The sequence below is a fragment of the Triturus cristatus genome, chromosome 7 (genome assembly GCF_964204655.1).
Source record: "Triturus cristatus chromosome 7, aTriCri1.1, whole genome shotgun sequence".
Taxonomy (NCBI): Eukaryota; Metazoa; Chordata; class Amphibia; order Caudata; family Salamandridae; genus Triturus; species Triturus cristatus.
Window position 1 is genome coordinate 736,615,713 of NC_140590.1, and position 27,024 is coordinate 736,642,736.

At 40.6% G+C, this 27,024-nt stretch overlaps 1 protein-coding gene and 1 long non-coding RNA gene across 3 annotated transcripts in view; one reads left to right on the forward strand and one right to left on the reverse strand.

The window, feature by feature from the left end:
- RBFOX3 (RNA binding fox-1 homolog 3) overlaps positions 1-27,024 on the forward strand; it is a 2,040,484-nt gene that overhangs the window by 613,693 nt on the left and 1,399,767 nt on the right. The window lies entirely within an intron of this gene.
- The window catches only part of LOC146810446 (uncharacterized), a 46,638-nt gene continuing 20,394 nt past the window's right edge, over positions 781-27,024 (reverse strand). The window contains exons 2-3 of the long non-coding RNA XR_014966592.1: positions 25,210-25,398; positions 781-2,149 (exon numbers count right to left, since the gene is read on the reverse strand). This is a non-coding gene — a long non-coding RNA (uncharacterized LOC146810446). The remainder of the gene's footprint in view (positions 2,150-25,209; positions 25,399-27,024) is intronic.

A 27,024-nucleotide genomic window follows, 5' to 3' on the forward strand; every position in this document is an offset into this window, starting at 1 on the left:
GCAACTATCTGAGTCCTAAGTTTTTTTGGGGCTTTTATCGTCTTTCCCCATAAGTCTTTGTAATCATTGGTCCGCCAATGCTTAAGTCAACATTGTATCCATGCACACAAAACAATGACCTGGATTTAATAGAGGTCAGAACTAACCTGTTGATTTTCTGAAAAGCTAAGCGGTGTTCATTTTGCACTGCAGTTTGTTCAATTGAGCCCCCAAAGGGTTTCTACATGTATATTTTTGATTTTAAATTCCGAACTCTCCAATCTCCCTTGTATCACTGTTTCGTAACTGTTCCTGGCTTTACTGATCCATTAGTTTAAAAAAAAACACTTACGATACTCATGTAATTGTTTTGTAAACGGGGCTCCAGGAATCACCTGTCGATATCGTAGGAATTAATGTGTTTTCAATGTTGGATCATACTCCAACAATACATCAGTACTGGCTGGACTCAGGGCCCTTTGCACCCAATGGAAGTTTAATGCACCTGTTTTCAGGATGCTTGCTCTAGTTGACCCCTTTGAGGATAGTATTGGTCTTACTATAATGAATTTCTTTAGTTGAGCTGTAGGTTGCTCTTTAATAATTGCTGCCTATAGTGCAGTGAGGGTTTCTCTACCGGAGCAAATCGCATATTCTCTGTGGTTAATAATTGTTATTTATATATATGCAATGCATGCTTACGGATTAACTGGGTACATTTTCTGACACCAAATTTTGTTTGTTATTTGTAAATATGCTGTTTCAGGCATGTTTCTTTGTAAATCATGAGTATTTGTGTATGTTTATTCTTCTAACCTTTTCTAGAAAATGTAGCTTTGATCAGCTGATTTAAAGACCTTCCTGTCTGAGCATGATGTGCCAAATATGTTCTGCTGAAGTTCCAGAATCCCAACAATGCTTGTAATTTACTCAAGTGACACACATTCCTCGTAGAACCCAGGTGCAAGTCATTTGCCTTCACTGGATATTTCATATCCTAGAAAGTTTACATTGAAAAGCATATTGTGGATTTTCTGAAATTTAATTTGTAACCATGCTGTCTACATTTTGCAAATTTTCTTCTAAACCATCATCTATTATGTGTATGTCATTAACATGAGAAACCACCTTGTAATAATGTAATTATTCTGCTAGAAAATACTCCATGGCTATTTTATACCCCTGGGGGAGTTGTGTGAAACTATATTGGATGACTTCTAGTGTAAAGGAAGGAAAGTAATATGATTCTGGACAACCTTGTGTAAAAAAACATTTTTTATATCTTGAGCAGTTTTGTATTGTTGTGCCTGAGCTGCTTCAATAATCCAGTGCTATATGCATTCTGTACTGCGGATGTAAAGTCAAGTCATTATAGTCCAGTACGATTCTCCAGGACTTATCAGGATTTAGGAGCGGGTATCCAGGAGTGTTAACTTTTGATGGGCACAGGACTACTATTTCATGACACTGTAATACACCTCTATATTCTTTCAGATCTTTTTGAGCTTCTGGTTTTATTGGATATTACTATTGAACCTGTGGTTCATCACTTAAGGGAATCACATGTGGTATTGTTTCTTTACACCAATGTGCCTGGTTATTTTACAGTGCAGGAGCCAATGTAACACATATATTTGTGGCTTATCAGACAGTAAGTAGCTGGAGCATTAACGAAGAAAACGCTCCTATTCTAACTTCATCCCCTAATGGAGACTCTGGTATAATAATCTTCTTCTTCTAGTATTATATGATAGGGATCCATCAAGTGAGTCCAAAACCTCATTTTAATTATCCATTCCTTATCTCCGCCAATATGTTTTTCAACTTTGTAAATTAAATCTGATTTATCTAGATGTCCATCAGGCATTTCTATTTGTACATAATTATTAGAAACCTCCATGATCAAATGGAGTTTTAACTTATGGTGGGATATAGTTGTATCCACTGCACTGTCTAGCACTGACACCTCTCGTGTTCTTTTCCTCATTAGAACTCTCATTCTGTGAGGCATCTTGTTTTCTTGCTGAAGCTCTCTTTTCTTCTGAAGAGGTGACTTTAAGGGTTCTGGCCATTGACTCTCTCCCCTTCGCTGCTGCAACTCTTGTCCCTTGTCAGGTCTTCAGGAAATGGGGGCATCTTTTCTTGATTCCTCCTTCTTACCGCCATGATCCTGTGAGAAATAACAATAGCACTCATCAAAGGATTGATATCTCTTGGGAGCCCTTCCTTCTATCCCATCCCTTAGGTTATATTCTTCCTGTTCTTTATATTTATTATATTATTTTGGATTATTTTCAAATGATCAAAAAGAGGACCATTAGAAAGGCATTTTACATCACACATCCCTACAATCTGCAATTAATTAGTCTGATCCCTATCTAAGACATATATTAATGTATGGATGGATTTTTAATACCAGCCTCGTGGTTATTCTATTGACTGAATGTTGAGTATTCCCCTAATTAAATTATGCCTAGCCATGTAATTATCTGCACCTACATTAGGAAGCTGTGGGGCCTGTGTTTTGAAAATGGCACTCTGACATCTTCCCTCAAGCAATCAGACCTTGTGTCTTTACCCATCCAAAATCTCAGGTCTGTTTATACCCTTCTGCTCAATTGTTCTGCATGGAGTGGATAGGGGGAGTTGCTGTGCAGTCTTTTGTATCTGCATTGTACAGAACAAACAATGTCTCCGTCAGAGATGCATTTGAAATACAAACAAATGTATCCGGCCTTTAATCTGTCTTCCTTCCAGATTTTTTCTATGCCAGTGGCTCTGCAATGTGATCATGATCATGCACACTTTCTCTAGCATCATCATTCAAAGAATGAGTTTTCTAGACCCTAAGTCTTGCACATTCTATTGAGTTTGTGTGTCTCGTGTTTGTCATACAATTAGACTTTAATTTTTAAGTAACATGTATGTGTCATCAGGAAAGCCTTACAACATTGATGAGATCCTGATTTCGTGAAACTACTCAAAAGTTCAAAGGCTCATCTTTTGAGGCTTAACTTTCTGACTGTTCCACAAAGAGGTGTCTGAGTAAGAAACAACTCTCCCTCAGGTTGAAGAAAGGTAGATTATTGAGTAGGATAAGCGAAGATTAACATAAATCATGGGATTGTGTTATGCATGGTAACTAGAGATGAGATAGAGGATCCTTGTGTTGACGACAACTTCATGAACTGTACACAAGGATTTGAAAATAATCGGCTTGCAAACAGGAAGCCAGTGAAGAGTATGAAGATGAGATTTGATGTGTGAGCAAGGATGTAAATTCAGCAGCAAAAGAAATGCTGCAGTTTGATTCACATACAGCGTTGCCATACATTTTTTGATGGTCCCAGGAGAGTTGTTTTGGCACCATCAGCGTAAAATGAAATCACAGCTTGAACAGTGAGCTAAAGGGAAGGACTTTCTTCCGGCTCCCAAGGAGTGCAGCAGATGTGGTGGCAATGTTATTTATGTTGATAATAGACAACAGATTGGTGTCACTCACTGACTCAACTGGGAGTGGAGTAGGACCAAGAATGGGACACTAACAGGTGGAAGACAAAACCAAAGGCTGGTTGCCAATAAATAAAGCCTCAGATTTACCAATGTTTAGGTTTAATATATTTATAGTCATCCAAGCGACCACAGCTGTAGGAAAGTTTATCCGAGTGCTATGAGAAAAAAAGCTTACATCAAGACATTTGTATGTCCTTTCCACGTGTTAAAAAAAAAAGAGACCAAATGATCTTACCAGGAATTCAAAAGAAGCTATATAAGCATAAACCATTGTGAGCCTAAATAAAAAAAGCTCAGGGAGATCCAACACTACAAATGCTATAAGGACAATTGAAACAGGATAAGAAGACACACTGATGGTGATCTGTCAGGAAAGACTGAATCCAAGCCCAAGCCCCTAAGTTAATACTCAAGTCAGACAGCCACTGGATCGGAATGCTGTGGTTGACAGTACATAGGCTGCAGACAGGTCTAAAAGGATTGTAGCCATGGTCCAAAACCAGGCATGTCTCATCAACAGATGCTAACAGTACTGTGTCTGTCCTGTGAGCTGGGCAGAAGCCTAAGATCAAACATCAAATTAGAACTTTGTTGAGGATCGAATTGTGAAAAGATTTTGGCATTCCACATGAAGAGGAATGGAAAAGAATACATGGCTTAAATCAATAACTGCATACCATTCTGCATCCACAGGGATCTGGAACTAAATGTTAGCAGTGGACAACAGGGAACTACAACAATGGTTATTTAACTAAGATCTAGGACTACCCTCCACTTTCCACTCATTTATTTTATTGCCCATCATGGGTGAGTTGCAGGGATTATCAAGCCCTTCTCGTACAAAAACACTGCTCTAACATTTTCTCTGTAGGCTTCATTCCCTTTTCTGCTTCTTACAAGAGCTTGTATTGAAGATTAATTGCCTCTGATTTGACCTGAAACCTAACTGGTTCTGCATTCTTTAGTAATCTCTTTATCTATATTGTCTTTGCCTGTGAAATCTCATACCTATTCTATCACTGTGTGTTTTAAATGAAGAGGTAGGTTGTATTTTGTACTTGTGAAATCTCATTCCTCTTTTTTCACTGTGTTTCTTAAATTGAGAGGTAGGTCAAATTTTGTAAAAACTGGGAACAAAGGAACTCTTGATTCTTGTGATTTTTTAAAAATACTGAATGCACATCTTGTGTTATAATTGCAACACAATCCGGTGTGCAATAAAACACTCCATTTATCTTGCTTAAAAAGTCTTTGCCAAGTAAGTCAAATGGACTCAAATCACACAATATGAATTGATGATAATTTTTTATGAGTCCTGTTTTCTCTGGGACATTTGCTGAAACCAAATTAGTAATGTATTACTTATCCCAACAACTTGGGCTTCTTTTCGCAAGAGTGGTAAGTTTAAAACCACCACGGAATGAACCGTGGCATGGGTAGCACCAGAATTGGTTAAAAAAGATAGGGGTGCCCAGTCGGCTCACCATCTGTATATGGGCACACTGGTCTACCTCTAGGACTGCACCAATCATGCAATCCTCCTCTCCCTTAGGCATCATCATTGTGAATGATTATATAAACACCTTCATATTTTTAATCATATGGGAGAAACAAGGAAAAGTTTGGACAAAGAGCTATCTTGCATTTGCGGGGGTTTGTAATACTTTGTTTTTGTATAGGACATTTGTGATTGTCATCCTTCAATTATCGCAGCCAGATGTACAGATAGAATTTGTGTAATGAATTGATATTAGACATCTATGTTTGAGTAGGTCGATTTCCCAGTGAAAATTAATGATTTTATTGTGGCATAAGTACCTTAGGTTGAATTTATCCCTACAGTATACCGTCCCCCTTTTTTTAAATGCAATTTGCCCAGGTAACATGGAGTTAGATTGGCAAACCCTATTTATCTAAACAGTTATTTCTTGTGTACTCATGCCTGGTTTGGCTGCACCCATATCAGGTACTGGTGGTCTTTGTCTCTGTTCATCATCTGTATAAGCAGGAGGTCTAGTAATTAGCAGATCATTTGGGAAATTATCCTCCTTATCCGAATCCATTTATCCATCTCTTTTCCAATTTTCCTTTTGTCTGATTCATTAATTATTAAAGGGAATATTGTTACAGCTTGCATTGCATCCTCTTGCACACCTTTTTCTGTACACCCCACTTGGATTCTTACCACTGACTCATTGCATTTCTAAACAGCTTCATCATTCTTTTCCTCTCCTTTTCTATGGCCACTTGATGCCATTGTTTCAAATTGTGTAGTCTAGGTTGCGGCTTTCAAGTATTGAAAGTACCCTCTACATGAAATTGCATATCTTTGTCGCCAGAAATGAACATGCCAGTCTTTTAACCACACAGATGTATGACGCATGACGTCCGTCATCATTTCATATGCATGAGAAGCTTCGGGAGGAATCCTCTCACTTTTCAAAGCAGAAATGGCAGGGACTTTAGGTTTTTCTGTACAGCACCCATTACTAGTACTCAAAATAAATCCCAAAACTCACAAAATAAGCAAAGACCATAAAAATTCAACAACTTCTTCGACACATTGCAATTAAATTCATGAAAACACAGTGACAAACAGAATGACGAATAACAATCCCCAAACATCAAAATCACAGTAATTTAACCTCTTAAAGAAAGGCAAATTAGCAATGCATAGCCTAAAATCTCACAGGCAGTATAATTCATAATTCTGCACAAATGTGCACTCTCAGGCTACAGATCCCAAAATAGAGCAACAACATACCAAACTGTTCTCAGTCACTTAGAATTTATTCCAGCCATACTCACCACTGCAAATAATCCAAATTACGGACACCGGGGTAATATAGACAAAATCCATATCTGGGACAAAAATTATCTTGAAAGAGATATCTAATCCCTGATCCCACTTCTGACACCAAAATTGAGAGAGCGCTATGGCTTAGATAATCAGTACAAAAATGGTGTGCCCAGAGTTTCAGGGGATCGGGCAGCATTAGCCTTAAAGTTTATAACGTAATGTGTCCGCTAAGACAAGATTGGAACAGCATTTCGGAGTACAGTCAATAAGAAAGGACTGCCTCAGAAAAAGTTTGAGATCAGAAATTTTGAGAAAACCATGAACGTTTATTAAAATTTTAAAGTGCAATACTGAAAGTAGAAAAAATGCAAATGCAACAGAATTAGTGAAGATGCATAGAAATCAAATGCTGTCATTTACAGAAATAAAACAATAATGAGCAAAAGTCGGGTTAAAAAAAACAAGTCTCTTTTTTTTTTATTGAAATTAAATGGTGTCATACATATACAGAATACAGAAAAACAAACCATTAAGTACTTTCTCATATAATATACCCCACTTTCGATAAGATGTTTACAAATTAATCAAAGAAAGCCCCCCACAATTTTTCAAATTTTCTTCCCCCCCCCAGTCCTCAAGGCATAGCTTCGCTCACTTATCTTTACTCTACGCATTTTAGATAACCATTCATACATAGATGAAGTCTGATTTGTACGCCAGTTTTGAAGTAACAACGATCTGGCAACAGCCATGCAAATATAAACTAATTTAGCAAAGGATTCAGATAAATTGAGGTGCGGATCGAAGCCATAGAGCATCAATTTGACATTTAAAGATATCTGAATATGAAAATTAGCGCTCAAAAAAACAAAAATGTCATCCCAGAATGCTTTTACCATACAACAATCGGCTATTACATGAGTCCAATTAGCAAGGGCGAAATTTAAGCATCGAAAACAATTCGTAAGATGGGTGCTATACATTTTGGCTATTACCGCCGGAGTACGATACAAAAGCCATTTTCCCAAAAATAACTTTCTGCGCCAGTTAGCTCCCCGTAATGTGGAAAAATTAAACTTATTAATGGTTCGCCACGTGGACAATGTCAATACATGATTTTCTTGTTCCCACCATTTTTTTATGACTTTAGCGCCCAGATCCCTTTGTCTAGACTGAGCAAGACAACGCTTCCACTCTCCGGGTTTCCTTATCAAAGTATTATTAAAAAAAAGATCGTTGTTAAGAGTAGAAATCTGAGTAAACGAAATGGGAGCATGTTGTAGCAGGAATTGATAAATGTAAATGTAAGACCCGGCTAACAAAAAATTTCTTGCAATTAGTAATCGCATCTCCGGCGGAGTTATCCACCTTGTATGGTCCAGAAAATCACCCACTTTACTAAATCCAGCATTTGTCCAATGACCCATTAAATCAGAGCCAAACCCATGCCCATAAAATGAGAAAAAAATTATCAATAAAGAGGAAGAATTAAACAGAGAAAGAGAATATCTTCCAAGCATAGCTGTACGCTTCCTAAAGAACCAGGCAATTATCTTATACCTAACCAGCTTGGGAGATTTAGGAACTTGAAGGGGGGAAGAAATTTGACTTTCCGAAAAAATTAAATCAAAGAAAAAACTAATAAATACGTTAGAATTTGATGTTGGAGATTTAAATCGAATCAGATACTGAGCAAAGTAAGCATTGTAATAATCTCTAATATTCGGTAGTGCAAGGCCTCCATTATCTAATTCCTCTTAAAAAATATTCAGCGCAATACGAGGCGTTTTATGTGCCCACAAAAAGCGTGAAAACATGCATTCAATTTCAGTAAAAAAAATACCCGGAAGAAAACAGGGAATCATTGAAAACAAAAAATTGAACAATGGTAAAATTGACATTTTAATCAAAGCAACTCGGCCCATGATTGATAGTGGTAATTTATTCCAGCGGGTGAGCATTGAACCGACTTTCCGAAGGAGGGGATCAAAATTAAGGCTGTAGAGATCTTGAACTGAAGCTGTAAAAAAAACCCCGAGATATCTTTTGGGTTTATTATTAATATAGCCCCTTAAATCCGGATGTAATTCGGGTTTAAGATTGCCACAGACCAATATTTCTGTTTTTGTTTTATTAATACGATAGCCTCCGAAAGTCTCAAATTCCTCAAAAAGCTGGAATACGCGAACTTGTGACTGCAAATCTGATTTAATAAGAAGCATAATATCATCAGCGTATAGTTTTATCTTTGACATTAATGGAATCGGAGGTGAAATTTCTGCACACTGCCGAATTGCGATTGCAATGGGTTCGATAAAAAAAGCAAAAAGAATGGGTGATAAGGGACAGCCCTGACGTGTACCCAGATTGACTAACACTGATCCTACTGTTAGTGAATTAATAATAATATTTGCTTTGGCACACGTGTAAAGATTACGAATGAAATTAATAATGATTAATGGAATATGAAAATATTGCAAAATAATAAAAAGTGTCTCCCAGACCACCAAATCAAAAGCTTTTTCTGCATCAAATAACAAAATTAAAGCTGGGATCCTCAGGGTGTGAAAGTAATCCAGGGCTTCCGAAAGATAATGGGTATTAGTCATCAGTTGTCTGCCGGCAATAAAGCCGTTTTGATCTTCATGAATCAAATCTGGAGCGATATGATTAAATCGAATAGCAAGTAATTTAGTAACAATCTTATAGTCCGAGTTTAAAAGGGTAATGGGACGATATGAATTAGGACCCCGAGCGTCCTTCCCCTTCTTCAGAAAGCTAACCACAGTGCCCTTGCGAAATAAGTCAGGGATGGGGGCTCCAATGTGCATGGAGTTGAGAAGTTGTAAAAAAATATCAGAAAATGCAGAAAAAAAACTTTAACAAATTCCGCGGGTAATCCATCTGGGCCGGAGGCTTTCCCTGATGGAAGTTCTTGCACTACCGATTGTACCTCTTCTAAGGAGAATTCACTTACCATATTTAATTGCTCGGATTTGGAGAGAGAAGGGATCGCATCCCTTCTCAGAAAAGCATTTAATTTTAGCTGATCTATTTCATACTGATGGCTATATATTTTTTTATAGTGAGAATGCATTATCTTACCTATCCCATCCGAGTCAGTTATATATTGATTGGTAATAGGACAAATCAAACCCCGAATTAGATTGGAGGCAACTTGCTCTTTAGCCTGCCAAGCCAGAAATCTACCCGTAAAATTACTTTCTTCGTAGACTTTCTGATATTGACTACGAAAAAAACGCCTCTCCTTGCTCAAATAAATATGTACTAAATTCACGTTTAGCTTCATTCAGTTGATCTTTAATATTCCTAGAGGGATTTTGTTGTCTTAAAGCACTAAGAACCTGTATACGATGTTCAAAGGAGTTTTTTATGGCCCTAACAGCAATAGATGTGGCAGCATCTTTCCCAATAATAATTCCACGAATAAACGCCTTTAGGGCATCCCAAGTAATACTAAGAGGGGCGGTACCAGTATTGCGAATTATAAATTCTCTAATTATGATTTTGAATTCAGAGACCCATATTTCGTCGTTTAGATATGATTTATTGAAGACCCATCTTTTAGGAGACCTTCTATTATCCCCAAAAATAAATTCCCGAATAAGCATAGCATGGTCGGAAAATACATTATGCACCGTATTATAATAACCTAACCTAAGATTGCGTGAGGCAAGGAAAAAATCAATGCGGGATGAAGACTTAAATCTACTCGACCAGCAAGTATATTCTTTTTTAGAGGGATTATCTAGACGCCAATGATCAGAGAGATCCAATAGTCTTTTATAATTGGAAATAGTTTGGAAAACTTTAGGTTTGAGTTGTTTTTTTGATTGGAACGATGAGTCCAATTTGGGATCCATCAAGACATTAAAGTCACCCGCCATCACAATATCCCCAGACACCGTCAATAGGGATTGAAACATATCTTCAAACATATTAGAATCATCATTTAATGGGCCATAGCAGCTAATAAAGGTAAGAGGTCTCTGTCTATTTTTAACCCTACATGAGACCCAGCACCAACGTCCTGAGCCTCCTTCTTCTGAGTGAATAATTTCCGCATGGATGTTCTTATTTAAAAATATCGCCACTCCTCGCTTAGATTCGTTACCTGATGCGAAACACCGAAACGAAGCCCAAGATTTAAACATCGAAAACTGATCTATCTTAAGAGAGGAAATATGAGTCTCCTGTAATAGAATTACAGAAGGATTTTTTGCCGTGATCCAAATTTCCACGGCTCGCCTTTTGTTGATATTGTTCAAGCCATTAACATTGAGAGAAAACAATTTCAAACGCTCCTTGCTTGACAGAGACATCTTAAATTATCTAATTGTAAGCAGACATCATCGGGCCTCACCTTGTCCACTGTAGACATTCTGATATTTTGAAATGACACAAACTTGCATAAAGAAAAAACCCACCTGGCACCATCAATTTCATTTTTGTTATAACCCACCCGTCACCACCCTGACCCACCTCCCTCAGAACTCTCCCCCACCATCACCCCCCTTACCCCCCCAAACCCTCCCCACCAATGGCCAGACTTCCCCTTCCCACGCTGACCATCGGAACCTACCCCACACCATTGGGGTGACCTGTCGCACCCCCTGGGCCCCCTGGATTCCACACTCCATCCTGTTCTACTGACCCCCCCCACCCAACCCCTCCATACAGTCGGTACCCAAAAAATTTCAAAACTTATCACGTCTATGAACACAAAAAAAAAGCTCTACACAATTTCCTCCAAATTTTAACCTGATGACGAGTTCGAGATTTCCCTGAGCAAGTCCTGTGCTGCTGCAATATCAGATAACATAAAGAATTTGCCTTTCACTAAAACTTTAAGCTTGGACTGTTGCGCTATCGTGGCTTGGGCCGCTTTAGCTTTAAATAATTGTAACATTTAGACAAACTCTTTTCTTCTCCGAGCAGCAGCAGCGGACATGTCTGAAAAAATGCGACATTTCATAGTTTCATTAACAAAGAATTGTCTTTTCTGAATTGCCGTCGAGAGAATAGTCTCTTTAATCCGTGTATCGGAAAAATTTATTAGAATTGTTCGAGGGAGGGAGGAATTTGGAAAAGGTTAAGCGGGAACTCGATGTGCTCGCGTAATGGTTAGGTCCCCCTCGTGATTGGGAATCACTTTGGATTTTAAAAAAGAGGTAACCCACTGCAGCGTGCTAGAGCCTTCAAGACCCTCGGGGACCCCCACTATACGAAGGTTAGATCGACGATTATAGTTCTCTAAATCATCCAATTTAGATTCAATTAAACGTGAAGTGAGGGAAAGCTGATTTGCGTCTTTTTTGACCTCGATCATTTGATCCTCCAGATTAGAGATGCAGGTTTCGGCTTCTTGGAGCCGAGCAGGGAATGTAGAGAAGAGATCCTCCATTTTGTCCAGGCGCTGATGAATCAAAGCGAGCTCAGATTTCTGAAACCTCTTCAAGTCTCGGACCTCATTGAGAATTAAATTTAACATATCTTTAACTCACATCTTAATCTCCCTAACGGTCTCAGTGTCTAAATCTAACAAAGGACTGACATTAGAAACAGAGTTCCCTGGGGTAATTGAAAGCTTGTCAGTAGGCGATTCCGCTATAACCGTACTTCCCAAAGTCAATGCATCTTTCTGAGTATCATCCGTAATTTTCAAAGAGTGTACCAAAGAGTTATCTTTAAGTGAAGGTGTAGAAAGTGTAGAAGGTGCCGCAAGGTTAGACTTATGCAGGAAATTTGGAGGTTGAATAATTGAGAAAGAGGAAGAAGGACAGACTTGGGCGGAGGTGCTTAGACAAGGTACAGCACTTTTCTTATCAAAAAGAGGGAATGGTTTAGCGCCCTTGAGCACCTCCATTAAGCTGTCCTGCGTGGAAGTGAAATCCTGAATGAGTGAAGAGCGTGCTGCTTCTACACAATGAGAAGCCTCTAAATCTGGAGTCGGAGTCTCCCCGAAAGATTCCTCCAGCTCTTCCGAGCTTCCCGCACTGTCACTTTTTTCCTTCACATCGCCTTTATCACCAGTAGCATCTTTATTTAATAATTTGGCTGCATTCCTCGCTTCTTTAACCTGAATGCGTAGAGCCTTTGCTTTACGAGTATTCATTAATTTCCCCATATTTAGAAGAAACCAATAGTAATTGTAGCTCCCTTACGTTTTAGTCCCAGTTTAGTCCCGGTACCTCTAGGTCTCTTGAGTCCAATAACACAGAGTCAAAGAAACAGAGCAGCAACAGTGGCAATTAAATAAAAAAAAAATAATAATAATAATAATTTTTTTTTTTCCGCTACCTGAGCGCCAAGTAGGACTTCAAACTCCCAATCCACGTCGCCGGATACTGTTCATCTGTATAGGCAAGATCACAGAGTCTCAGGTCTCAGGTAAGCTAACAGCTGCTGCAACTTCTCCAGCGCCATGCCGCGCTGCAGGCGAAACTAAAATGAGAGGAGCTAGTCCGCTCCGATAAGAAAAGGCACTCTACTAAGCGAATTCAAACTTTTTAGAACGCCGCCACCAGCTGCCTTCCGCCTTCCACCTCTGCCTCAACCACGAAGCTCCAGGCACAAAGCAAATACAGCGTGAGGCTGGGAACTGAAGACTAGGGATGCCGAAGAACACCAATAAATTTGAAGACGGAAAGAACTGCTCCACTCCGACAGAAAGAGACGCTGTGCTCCCGTCAAACTCAGGCTTCAGGCTGCAGAGGACAAGCAATCCACCCGATGAGGAAAACGCCGCCCGCCGCCATCAGTCTCTGCTGGAACCACACAGCCTCGAGGAGGAGGGGAGGAGTCAGGAACCGGGAATCCTCAGGTGCGCATGGAGGCGTTGATCTCCATCACGCTAGCCCCGGGCACCTCCGACAGTCCAGGTATGTGGCAAACGGAACTCGATTCTCAAAAAAAAAAACAAGTCTCTAATGTGTAGCTAATCAATACAAAATCAGTCAGCATCCATATTAGGAACCCGAAAGATCCTGGCTCGCCTCCAAATTTAAGGGTTTATGTAGAAATTTTCAGCATGGGAATAGTTCCGAAAGGAGGTATTTCCCACCTCCCCACCACTCTGAGTACTCACCAGATGGCCAACTTGCCACCCAGGAACACCGTACCTCTTTTGTCTTCAAATGCATGGAAACTGCACAGTCAGTATGCTGTGAGGAAGATTACAGGAAATCATATTTCATATTTTCATAAACGTCATATAACCCAACCATTTTATAACTAACTCACTACATGAATGTTGGTTTGTCCCTTCTGACCTAATGCTTTTGGAGGTTTTAGAACAAACTAGTTACATAAAAAACAGAAAACAATTGTGAATGAATGCAACACAGCGGGCTACAAGGAAGAGCCCAAGAAAGTAGCAAAAGACTTCTTCAAGACTTATTCGAGAACAACATGTCATACAAAAAAAGCAGTGCTAAACCTTCTGCATCTTGTGTCAAGCAAGAAATACACACACAAAATAACCATGATTCAGCAGCCATATTAACAAAGATGGAGACGAGGCCTAAATGAGGGCTATTTGGACTAAGCCATAAACACACACAAAAAAGCATTATAACGAGTTTGTTTCATTTGCAATAGCTCATGATAATACACATGTGAATTTAACTGCAGAAAAAGTAATATTAATGCACACCTTTAGGTCAAGTGTGGAAAACTTTCACAATTGTCCTTCACACATTAAATGTATGCGTTGTACACGTCTGCACAGCAAAGAGCCTCAGTTTCAGAACTAAACAACAAACCTGGTGAGTAATGCATATGTAGATACATAACTACATAAAAAGGGTATACATGTTTAAGGAAAATAATATATTGAGATATAAAGTTGTATAAAGTACCATGTGTGCATGTGTGGATAGATATTTGGAACTCAGACGTTCAAGTGTTGCTGTACGTGAAGCTAATTTATTTGTGTTTTTTATGAAAGCAAATTGTAATTATTTTGGTTTTATATTTTCTGCAATATTTCAATAGTGACGCACTGATAAAGAAAATTGTTATGATCATATGTACATATTGTGATAGATAAAAATGAAACAGAGACACCGGCATCTAATCAAATAACTTATATGAATATTCCTGAAGTAACCTTTGTGCATGTGTATGTACATATACATATATATAAAACCATAAGTAAAATATACATGTGTTAAGCAGACCTAATAAATAGCTATATATTTTTAAACCATAAGTAGTATATATATTTGTACAAAGAAATGTACATATCTAAATACTTACATATAATCACATTGTAAATGTTTGCATACACAGGCATATGCTGTACATTTGTGTTTAAGTACGGTTTGACCCCTGAAGACATCGTATCCTTAGAGTTTTGGGGAAACGGACAAGACATCTTTCAAAGGATTTTTGTCACCCTTTTTCTGAAAGTTTAACATATAATTTGTATATTGTTTACCGGCAACCATTGCAAATTGCACCAGGAAATGAGGCACGATTTAGGTATATGGCCTGTTATTCCCACTGTCGCCTCAGCACTTAATTTGTGCCGGTGATTATAGGTGATGATTGCAGGTACTGGACACCAGGCACTTATTTTTGTGGACTAGGACTTATTTGTAATTTTTAGGCTTTGAGCCACTGCAAGAAAAGAAGGCCAAAAAGGGAGCGCGGAAGGCAGAAAATGGTGAAAGGAGGATGAAGAGGAAGATGGAGAAACAGTGACGAAGAGAGAAAGTAGGGAGAAAACAGCCTACAAGAGCAAGATACAGAGACAGGAAGTGTATGGTGAGGGAGGAAAGAGGTATGAGGGGAAATCTGTTGGAGTGAATCTGGCATTCAGCAGCGCCAGGGAAAAGCTACTAAGAAAATCTATGATCACTGTACTCATGTTTTTGTTTTGTAAGTTAGCACTGCAACACATGCATTTTTCCAAAATTCGACTGCCTGGTTGGTTTTGAAGTTCACAATTGTGAACATCGACTCCTTAGGATGCAGGGATAGTTGAAAGCCACTATGTAAACTACCAGTGGATTTTTCAGGTTACTTTTCAAGTAGTGAATTCTGCTCAAGTGGTCCTGAAGCTCCGTCGCTAGTTTTCTGAAGTTCTGGAATTCACAAATGTACTGCATGGCCAAGAAAAAGTACATTTCTTAAAGGATGAAAACGGCGCACCTAAACATTGATCGCTAATTCGGTCGGGAAATGTGACCTAGCAGTTGGGAAGAGCTGCTAACTTTGGAATTGGGGAACCGGGTTCGACTCCCAGCCTCGGCTCAACATCCTCTGGTCTTGGCAGTGGCGGCTGGTGACATTTGAAAGTGGCGAGGCGTAAAACTTGTGTGGGAGTGCACCGCGGCCAGTGAGCGTAGCGAGTGAGCCTGAACAACGGCTGGGTTCTCCCCTCAATAATTTTTTTTAAAAAGAGTGGGCAAACTGGGACCTCTTAAGGATTTTGGGGGCCCTGGGCCAAACATATTTAGGGGGCCCTGGCCCCTGTGAGGAACAGCTTTGAATATATGTTCCAGTTTCAACAGTTTCATGCCCTCTTTGACCAGGATACTGACACTGCACAGCCATTCCTCCAAAATTCTAAACGTGTTTACATCTATAATATTCATTGGATAGTGATGTTGTGTTTTCAATATTGCAACACAACAGCAGCTCATTAATATTAATACAAGTCAACTCCGGCATACACTGAAGCGGCATGGGAGCGCAATATAAATCTCCCAAATCGTACCTTAAATCATACAGGTGTATATTTGTTGAAAGTCATCACTTTTCCAGTCTGTCTGTGCTTCTATAAGGCAGTCTGGTAGGACAGGTGTAGCATCTGTAATTGGGTAGCCACTGCCACAGCCCCACTTCTCTTGTAAAGATTTGCTGCTTTGAGTGATTTTGATTTATCCGTATGCCGCTGTATCTCTACCCTAGTTATGCGTACTCTCAGCCTGACGTTTGTGACTGGCCATGTTCCTGCCCCACTGGACTTTTGGAGGCATAAAGACAAGTTGGGAAATCTGATATATTTCTCAGAAGGCCCATCCACCTTTTGCACATTCTGTGCTTAACCTGGTATGGACTGACTTTACCCCGTCACACACTTTCCTGGCCTTCGAGCGGTACATACATATATTGGGCAAATCACTTATTCTCCCAAATACATAAAATCCCACGTTTATTGAAATCTGGTACTTTTCTAATCACATATCCTATCATATATAGACTTCTGCAAAGAATGGGAATCAGAACTAAAATATTATTTTCGTCGCCATTCACCCGTCAGCAAAGAATGGTTGTGCTTGACATCTTGTGGGTATAAACTGATTACAAAAAAATTGTGTCAATTGCGACTGCAAATGATCATAAGCTAAGCTATTCCTGTTCAGGGTATTCCTAAAACTTTTCAGCACCCAATACCTAAGTGGCAAATAGTCAAATTGTGAACAGACATACCGCGCTCCTCATGATTGCGTGGATATAGAATATAGTTAGATATAGGTGCCATCTCCCAAGCTGTCTGTAAGGTGCACTTCAATTAAGTCTGGTCGCTTTATAGACAGTGAAGGATGAGGATGGCCATCAGGAGCCAACTTCCTGCTGCAGTGTCCAGATGACCATTTCCAAATGATTTCTAATGGATCCATTTCGGTTCTTGGAACTCAACCTATATGTGTGCAGTGGACAAAAATATAAAAATACACTGCTTAAAAAAACCGGTATCCACTTTCAAGACACAATTGGAATTGTATCCAATATCTTTCAGTAGGGATTCAAAAGCCCATACATCACATAATGGATCCAACATGCACCTGTACTCATTTTATTACCACCCTGTCTTCCGAAGGAGGCATAACAAGAATATCTGGAGGCTTTCCGCATAACATGACGTGACTGAGCATCAATGCGGTCTATCTTGAGGTCTTAGATACAGTCGTGCTATACACACAGATGCACAGACGCAATCACACACAATCTTTTTGTGTGTATATTTCCACTTTTATATAATAACTCAGCACTAGATTAGTGGAATATTCAAACGTTGTAACCACCACCCAATGATACTAATTTTATCAATCCCAGGAGATGAAAGGTTGAGTCCACCATGTCAGAATTCAGAGCTTTCTTTAGCGTGCTGGTTTCATGTGGACCTCTGTGAAAAGGTCTTTTCGGTACGTTGCTATGGAGCCAGTACAAACACCTGCCTACTCAGGAGGGTTTTCATGGAAACGTGGAGAGTAAGGCAGGAGGAGCCAGGGTCAGTAGGGACGAGTGAGGGTGGCCCTTTCCAAGCTGCTGGTGCCCCTCCGCCATGGCACCAGGGCTGCGCGCACCAGGCTCTCTGTCAGCCTGAAGCAACGCGCACCAGTGTCAGAGAAAACCTATATTTCAGCATTCTGCATCCAAAACTGTTGAACATACTGTACAAACTGTCGGAGACGGCGGGCGCGCCGGCCATCTGTGTTTTCTGCTCGTGCTATGGTTGAAACGCGGAGCTGTAAATACGATGCCTGCCTCTCCGCTGCCAAGCAGGTGCCATGGCAGGGCAGCCATGCCTGCGGGGTCTCAGGCAGGGGTGGGCTTGCTGGATGGAGCATTAGGGGCTTCTCGCCACCCCAAGGCGGAGCGGTCAGTCTCAGGCATGTCCACAAAAGGGAATATCTGGCCAGGCAGCGTATAATTCATTCTCCGCATAGCCCAATTATGTAGGATGCTGCAGAGTGACGGAAGGGCTCCTTTCAGATATTCTGTTCCCTACATTTTAAATTCCATTTATTTCCAAAATTCTCTCATCTGATCTTTGTTCCTCTTAGCAGAGCATTAATGAATGAGTTTCTCCATTAAGTATGCTTTTGGGCCTCCCATAAGACTCTCTTGCTGCTTTTGGTGCCCGCATTAGCTTCTAGGAAGCCTTTGATTCTCCACCAGTGATAAAATCTTGATGTTTCTTCTTAGTTAAAAGAGAAGTATTCATTCCCCCTCCTTCTGTTTCCTCTGTTCGTCCCTACATTATATATGTTGAACAATGCTGTTGCGTGACCCTTACCAACATTTCTCCAACAGTGCAGGTTAATTAAATGATGACACAAACACCACATTTAACAAAAAACTTGGTCAATCTCTAGTTTTGGACTTTGACCATGGACTAGGAGTTGTCGAGATGGTGACAGGTTATATAGGGATGTGGAAGTGCCCTGTATTGTTCTGAATTATTGAAATGCTACCCTCACCAGAGCCTCGGTGTATCTGTCTTGTGAAGGAAGAGACGGTCTAGATGCTAGGAAGGGATCATTAGATTTAAATGATTCCAATGTTGGATGTATTAGCACGGAGAGATCAGGGAAGCATTATAAGGCGTAAGGCCAGTTGCAGCTTCACGTGTTTTGTACATTCTTGAGAGTGTGAGGAGACCAGTGGTGGGCAGCATGAAGTTATTTTACTCACTGAGTTGAAAAAAGAATAAGAAAAAGTAAGTCAAATTGTTGGATTCTAGGCCCATGGTCCTTCAAAATGTACTTAGGAATGTTCAACAATTACAACAGGGGTGATCTTTCCTACCCGACTGAAGGGTTGGAAAACACGCATCATACTTTGCAGTGACGTGGGAGAGGCAAGGCAACTCTTGGAGGAAAAGATGGCCTTTAGAGAATACAAACAATCACAAAAGAGGATGCGATTGACCCTAAATGCCTAGTACATATAAAAGGTGATTTGTCATTGGTGCCTACGGGATGCGACACTGTTAGAGAAGTACGAAAAGATAAAAATATCTAAAGAAAGAGAATTACTCTTAGGGTATGGTCTGGTCTAGAACACATACAGTTTCCAATGTGGTTAGTTCTGATTCCAAAATTCTACAAGTACAGGAGCCTTGCTGTGTTTAGGACACGTGCTATTAAGCCAAACTCAATGCTTCACTTCTCTTATAGCCATATAGGATTACTTGTGAAATAGTATTTTCTGAGTTATTTTTACTCTCCTCTTAACATCTGTTGTACTGTATGTTTTTATATATCTGCCTTAAAGAAGATGTAACAAAAGTAAAGAAAAAAGGGAATTCGGAAAAAGGTATTTGTAGCTTACCAGACATTGCATGGGGGTGGATAAACATACACATTGCTCATATTGATATTGCCTTGGTAAGAGCACGGTTTGATGTCTGTGCTCTGCACCATTTTCCAGGTGTGTTATTTATTTTATTTGTAAGACACTATCGAGAGCCTAAGGACATCTGTTGGCATGCACACCCTAGGTATTGCTGAATATGTTTGTCTACTGCAGACAGAGGCATAGCTATTAATAGTGTAGCAGATGCCGTGGACCGGGACTCAGGGATGTGAGGGGCTCACTTCACCCCAATTAGTGTCTGTTTTTACTGCAAAACCAGGATATGGGGATCTCATTTCCTTCTCTGCATTAGTGCCCCTGGCACACTTGCTATGCCACTAGCTGCAGGAGGGCTGTTGGCAAATCATTATCAGCAAAGATAGAGACCAACGGTGTGAGCACAATTTCATTTTTTACACCAAAGTAAGTTTGTAAAGTTGTTTTTTTTGCACTTAGTGAAGTTATTAAAAATTCCTTGATTAAATGTGCCTTCACCCATGCAACGTTATTCTGTGCATTGTGAGATAACTTTCACTGCAGTGCAATATAATTTTCATCATAATCAAACTCAGCCAAGATGTAAAATGTAGGTAGACTTTTTCTATGCAGGTGCAACTTTTGATGAGTTATCCTGTACAGAATGGCAAGGGTATGCCATTTTGTGTCTCTGAAAGTTTGTTTTCAGACATAAATTGCTGCACAATTCATGAGCCGCATGCAAGAGCTGGAACGCATAAAACACTGCAACTTTGTGGAGGTTGAGAGGAAGAGAAATGTGCAACTTTCCCCAGGGATTAGGGATCCAGCCACCCTTTATAAAAAGCTAAAAGTCCAGCCGCTTCTGTGGCATCACCAAGAATGCGGAAAGATTGCCTGGTGAAACACCTAAGCACACACACCAGCAGGAGTGACACCTTATCTCTCAGAACGGAGATGCCAGAGTTTACATCTATTTACATATTTTTGTGAAGCAGGCCTCAAGGGCGTCGTAGCGCGTCACAGCTGCACTAGACTCCAAGTATAACTTATGCAGGTGATTTACATAATGCTGCGAAGAGTACAGTAGCCAATCAGATTAGTGTTTCTCAGCATGAGCTCAGCACAGCGATCCAGGTGCAACCCATGTACGGATTTCACCCCAACAAGGTGTCAGAACACAGAGCAGCGATGGAGCAGCAGGGCATTAATGGGGCAGCAGCACAGTTGATGCAAATCAATCCGGAGTGTTGCTCCTTGCGGGGCTGTAGTCACACCCTAACATTTCCTTAGAGCATTCCCACTGTAGATCGACATTTAAGAAGGCAGTACGGTGTATAGATGTACAGCATATTCTAAAGTTATGATGCATTAAATTAAAGAATTGTAAACAATATGCTCATAGGGGGAGCTTGCAGGGTCCATATGCAGGGAGTGAGCAACAGGTGAAAGGGGGAGGAACCTTCCTAAGAAAACTGGTTGGGAGATCTCCTGGCAATATAACGTTCGTTCAAGAGACTCTGTTACATAAGAAGGTTTTGAGCTCAGCCTTGAAGATGGTATTGGAAGATGCCTTCCTAGTACAGGGATTCAGAGTTTTGGGGAAGCCCCAGAAAGCTCAAGGTCATGCGTTGCACGGTCCTTGGAAGTTCAAGGTGTAGTCCTCTCTTACTTCTGGATACACATGCACCTGCAGTGAGCCCACATTTCCATCCTAGATATTTTGGTGTGTTGAGATGGATTGCTGTGATATTCGTAAGCCAAAAATGTTACGTTGCTACAAGCCAGGAAAGATCTTTCGACACAGGGATGATGAGATCTTTGTGAATGGTACTGATCACTAGACATTGTTCCATGAAAGAGAGGAGTTCTCCACAAAGTGTAGCAATCTCTAGTTGCCCCATTTCAGGTGTGGTCAGCGGGTCAGAGATATCAGACTTTCCCATAGTTGGTGTGTGCTCAACTAGTTTCAAGGTCTCAAGTTGCCTTGTGTTAGACGTAAATCGCTCACCCAGCCAGCTTGAGTGCGGGCAGTTCACCCATTCTGGCTATCTGAAGGTGTCCTGTAGCAGGTGTAAGCAGCTCACCCACTGAAGAGGTATGAAGGTGTCCCATTTTGAGTGTAAGTTGCCCTTCATCTTATGCTTTGCCATTCGGGATGTGGATTTCCCATCTAGGCTCAAGATCTGAAATTGTTGCATTTGAGGGGTGAGTACGTAACCGAGAGAAGATATCTCAAGCGATTCCATGTCCATTGTGAGAACCTCCTTCATTCTAGAAACAGTAACCTCTGCCATGACGGGTATCAGCAGCTCACCCATTCCAGAGATGCCACTTTGTCCTCTGGACAGTGAAACAGCTCACGAAAATCTGAGTGCCAACCTCTCCCATGATGGGTGTGAGTAGATCTCCCAGTCTACAGTCTAGAGATGCCAGTCTGTCCCATGAATGGTGCAAACAGTGCAACCAGTCCAGGAATGTAAACCTGATTAAGGCAAAAGCGAGCAGCTCACCTAGAGTAGAGATGCCAACCTGTGCCGTGGTAGGCGCGAGCAGCTTATGCTACAACAGAGATGCCAACCTGACCCGTGGAGGATGTGAGCAGGTAACCCAGACCAAAGAAGTCAGACGGTCCCATGCAAGTGGTAGCAGCTCACTCACTCCAGAGGGGTCTCACGATGTCTCTAGGCATGTGTAAGAAGATCACCTCCAGCGGAGATCCCAGGATGCCTCATGTTGATTTCATTTTTTCAGAGCTGCCGAGTCTCCCTCACCTCGCTGGGGTGTTTCCCTTTCTCTAGAAAACTCCAGAAAGCTTCCAGGGAAAGGCTGAATTTCCTTTTCTATGCAAGTTCAAATGTGAGACTGGCATCTTGGTGTGGACATGTTGAAGTGGAAGCATTTGGTTGTTCCCTCATGCATTTTGCCACATTCGTACAGTGCTTCGCTACAATGTATGTGACTTGCTACATTATACTGGCGCGGTTACTCAAAGCTACAAGCACATATACAGTATTCGTGCTCTGAGGGTTAGCTGCGCACAGGGCTTCATCCCTGATACCGGGACAACGATGCAAATCGTTTCTTTATTGATGTTCGGGGTCGTAGGATTCATTCTTGGATATGATGGCTTTTCTCCAGCCCATTAAGTCATTTATTTCTTTATCAAGGCTGCAACAAACAGCTATACAATTTTCGAAAATAATACATTTTTCAGAAATGTCCACTGATAATTGAACATTTATTTCCATTTATGCCTACTGATGAGAAATGTAATTTGAAATGTATATGAAAGGCACGAGGTAAGTTCAATACATTCTTAATAACGAGAATATGTAATTAAGAGATGAGCAGTATTTTTAGTAGGCGAGCTATTATAAGACAACATTTTTTTCTCTTTCCAAGAATTAATCTTTTTTTTTCTGTTCTCGAAACTATATGCAAACCTACGACTAGAAGTGTTGGAAAACAAAAATCTAGCCTTCTGTCTTTTCTATATTGGTTACAAAATATTTTAAATAATTTCGCCTTAACAATGTTGTTTTTTCTGGTCGTCGTTATGTTGCAATTGGAATGTTTTATGGACTGAAAGGTAAAATAAACAGTTTTGAAAATAGAAAAATAATAATACAAATAATTATATTTGCTATTACCACAAGTAATGGTAAACGGACGTTTGTAACTTAATAAGGTTGGTTTTTATTTGAGATCTTGTCACTTTTTTCAAATTGGAGAATATTAGAAAAACAATTTTCCAGTACAAATTGTACATTGAACAACGACCATAATCATTTAGCAGAGCCAAAACCACTACACTAACATCAAAGGCACAGCACAGTGACCTCCAACATACTAATGCAATTCCCTCCAAAACAACAAACATGGCACTTAAGGCTCATAATAAACAACCATGAGCCCACCATGTAACAGAAGTAAAATACCCACCCCTATCAGTACAGTGAAGGAATCTTGAAGCACAGACAACGTACTCTTATGCAACCAATGCAATGCCAAAGACCATACAGATAGCAATGCATTCCTCTCTCCCAGCACTAACCCACCACAAAGGAACACTCTAAAAGCACCAACAAAATACGCTTGCGCCAAAACAGTAGCAAACATAAATCGATAACAAGAGGCTGCTCTCAAACAGAACTAAACATAACCGAAGGCTGGATACATGAATGCACTTAAGTCAACCAGTTCTATAGGTCAACACCAGCATGACCACAGAAGGACATCTGAACTACTATGACAAAAAACAACAAAAAAGATCATATATCTAACAGAAGATACTAAACGGAACCTCACGTCTTGACACAAGCAATACATCATCAACATCATGTGCCTGCCATGGGGTGCTCCCCAGCAACACTGCAAACGTTGTCAGACTGCTTAAAGGAACACAATGTCACCCAACAACACTGCAACTCCCCACAAAAAACGTAACCCTCAGGTCTCCTGCATTACTAACAACTACAAAATGTTCACAGTTCCAAACAACATACTAGTCTGAGCGTCCCTCTCCCTCACATGAACAATACAGCAACATTACAGGCAACATAAGATGTTGGACAATGCACAGATGCCACATTTTTGGAAGGAGCACTCGAGCTGTAAAGGTCTATGTATCACCCACCGAGAAACAGAACTAATATAGAACACTTTGAGCTAGCAAAAGCACAGCACAGCCGTTCACTCCTCATTCACTAACAGCTTCTGCATACACCTGGCTAGCACGACAAAAGTCATGCCCAACATGCTTCAGACCAACAACCCCGCACCTTCATGCAAACAACACTGCACCGTAGCATTATAAATGGCAATGCGATGCTCTCCAATAGCACACTCCAACATAGCTGCCTCGTGATTTTTCACCAGACTAGAAACAGAAGGCAATGCTATGCTTAACAACAAAATAACACAATTTACCCCAGCAGACAACTGCCACCCTCATAAAATGAGAAATCAAATACCCGCATACCCAATATATACACACCACAACAATAAAATCACTCCAAGCTAGAGTGGACATATTATAACCTAGTCATTCACCAATGGTCCTTCATGAAACCATAGTTAATCTTTATTCCATAATAACCACACTCAATAAACACAATACAAGTTCCATGCTCAGCACATTTCACTCCCACTCCGTACTGCGCCGTTTCATTACAGGATGGTGCCGCAGTGTTCTGCTATCCTCACCCAAGCAGTGAGAAAATCCAGAACCATGCAGAAAAGTGTTCTCTGGAAAACTCACGCCACTAAGAGACCATTTCAGTGGCTCTTACAACTGCTTTGTTAATATCCTTAACTGTAGGCCAATCAAAAGTTCCTATATTAATTGAGAAGTATTCTTTTGTTATCTTAGGAGGAAATCCCAGCAAATCTTCCTCCACCACGAGAGACCTGTCCACTGCTCTTCTCTGATGGGACCTGTTAATTTCGACACCTGTTGTAACCACTGCACAATCAGATAACACAGTAGTAGACTAGGTAACTGTTTCATCCATTCGATGAGTGACCGTCCACCAAGAAGTAGTCTAGCATTATAACCGTATCTTCTTGAGTAGAAAATGTACCCTTTATTTAGTTCAGCTTTTTCCCTCCAAAGATCTCTTAAATTAAAGTCTCTATCCTTCAGTGCCTTCCTCGATGTTCCATTCTAGAGTTAGACCTGCAGTTGGACCGATCTCCCTCCTCGTCTGTTCAGCATCTGGCTGTTATGTAGAGTGGAAACTGAGCCTTCTGGAAGAGTAACTTTTTGAAGCATTGTCATCCATCTGTAGTGGGATTGAAGACCAAGACTAGGTTAAAGGACTTACCTCGGATGGAGATGTGAGCAGTCTCCCACCGGCAGCTGGGTCCTGAGATGATATCTGGTAAAAATGAATTCCTCGACCCTGCCTTCCTCCAATGGGCTTCGCCCGTGTGTCGGACTGCTTTACAGAGAAAGCCACACATTCGGCCCACCGTGCTGTCACATATTTCCTCTTCTCTGGTAAATGAGTTTTCTGGAGAAGAAGCATGTCATCACAATTACGTCGCATATACCTCAAAAGTCTTTTCCTTTTCCCTACTTCTTAACCCATTCTCATTCCAGCGACCTTGTCTAACGGATGGGCGTGGCTACTTCTGCTGTTCATTCCTGCATGTCTGCTAAGACTCCTGGCTCTGCAAAATTAAGAGCCTTTTTCTTTTTCAATCCCGCTGTATGCTGGCCTGGCTCCCATTCCCCCACCCGCTCCCTGAAGACCAAGACCCCCCATCAGACCTGTCTGCAAGGGTGAGACTTTTACCTTCCTCACCGCCCCCACAACACATAAAGCTGTGTAAACCATACACTCTAACACACATAGACGTATGCAGTGCAGCCTACCTTACTTCTGTCTTCACCATCCATAGAGCTTCTTTGTAAGCAAGAGAGACATTCTAATATCTGTTCTGTATTGATTGGTGTACAGCATGGGATTCGTACAAACAGTACTGAGAGCCAATGTAGCCGCTTACAGAATCAGAAGGAATAAAGACAGAAGGGAGAGAAAAGCTAACACGCAGGAGGAAAGAGATGAATTCAACAAAAAATGCACTAATCTGGATAGTAGAGATAAGAATAATGGTAATGAGGAAAGACCAAAGGTAGGGTGTATTAATGCTGAGAAAATTGAATTTAGAGCTGTGCTGCACCAGGCAGTGAGCAGGAAACTAAAGATGTCTAAATGTAAAAACACTGAATATGGGGAGAAGGCAGTCGCTACATTATCATAGAACACTACAGCAAATTGAACACGTGACACAAGTAAGTCAACAGTTTGAGAAGACACAGGTAAACAGCGGCGGAAGAGTAGATCACGGTCTCCCTCTGGTCCTTTTTTCAGGTGTTGTATAAGGAGGTTGTGTTACATCGAGAGCATATACTTGGATGGCTCCAGAGATTGAATTTACCTCCTCTTAATGCTCTTAAGATGCAAAACTAGTAATAGACATTTCAGAGCAAGAGGTGAAGGATGCTATCTAGAACTTAAAAGCAGAGAAAGCACCAGACTCAGACACGGAAGCCTCCAGAATTCTACAAAACGTTTGCAAGAATTCTTATCTCTTACCTACTTACACTGATAAGTAAATGTGGACACTCCAGAAATGTTTGTCTTCTTGATAAGAGGCAAATATCTACCTGATTGCAAAACTGGGCTAGGTCAGTGTAATGTGGGAGTTACAGACCAAATTCTCTCCTAAATTTAAATAATAAAATATTCCAGCCAGACCCAGTTAAGTGATTCATACCTTGTTTATAGAAATCAGAAGATCTTCTTCTCAGTCACATATATATGAGAACTACATTGTTCACAATAATTGAAATGGCCATCACACTGCAGAACACACCTTTGGCAGTACATGTGGTTGAAGCAGCCAAAGCATTTGATTGAGTAAACTCCCAGCACTTATGTAACACTGAAGCTTGAGTGTTGGTCACATATTTGGGTGCTATTCAAGCTTGTTACTGTTAACCTAACGTTTGCATCTTAGTCAATCGTGAATTTGCCAAGGATTTCTCAATAGGAGGAAGTACTAGCCAGGGATGTCCTCTGTCCCCTTGGATATTTGATATATATATTAAACCCCTAAGATACAGAAACACA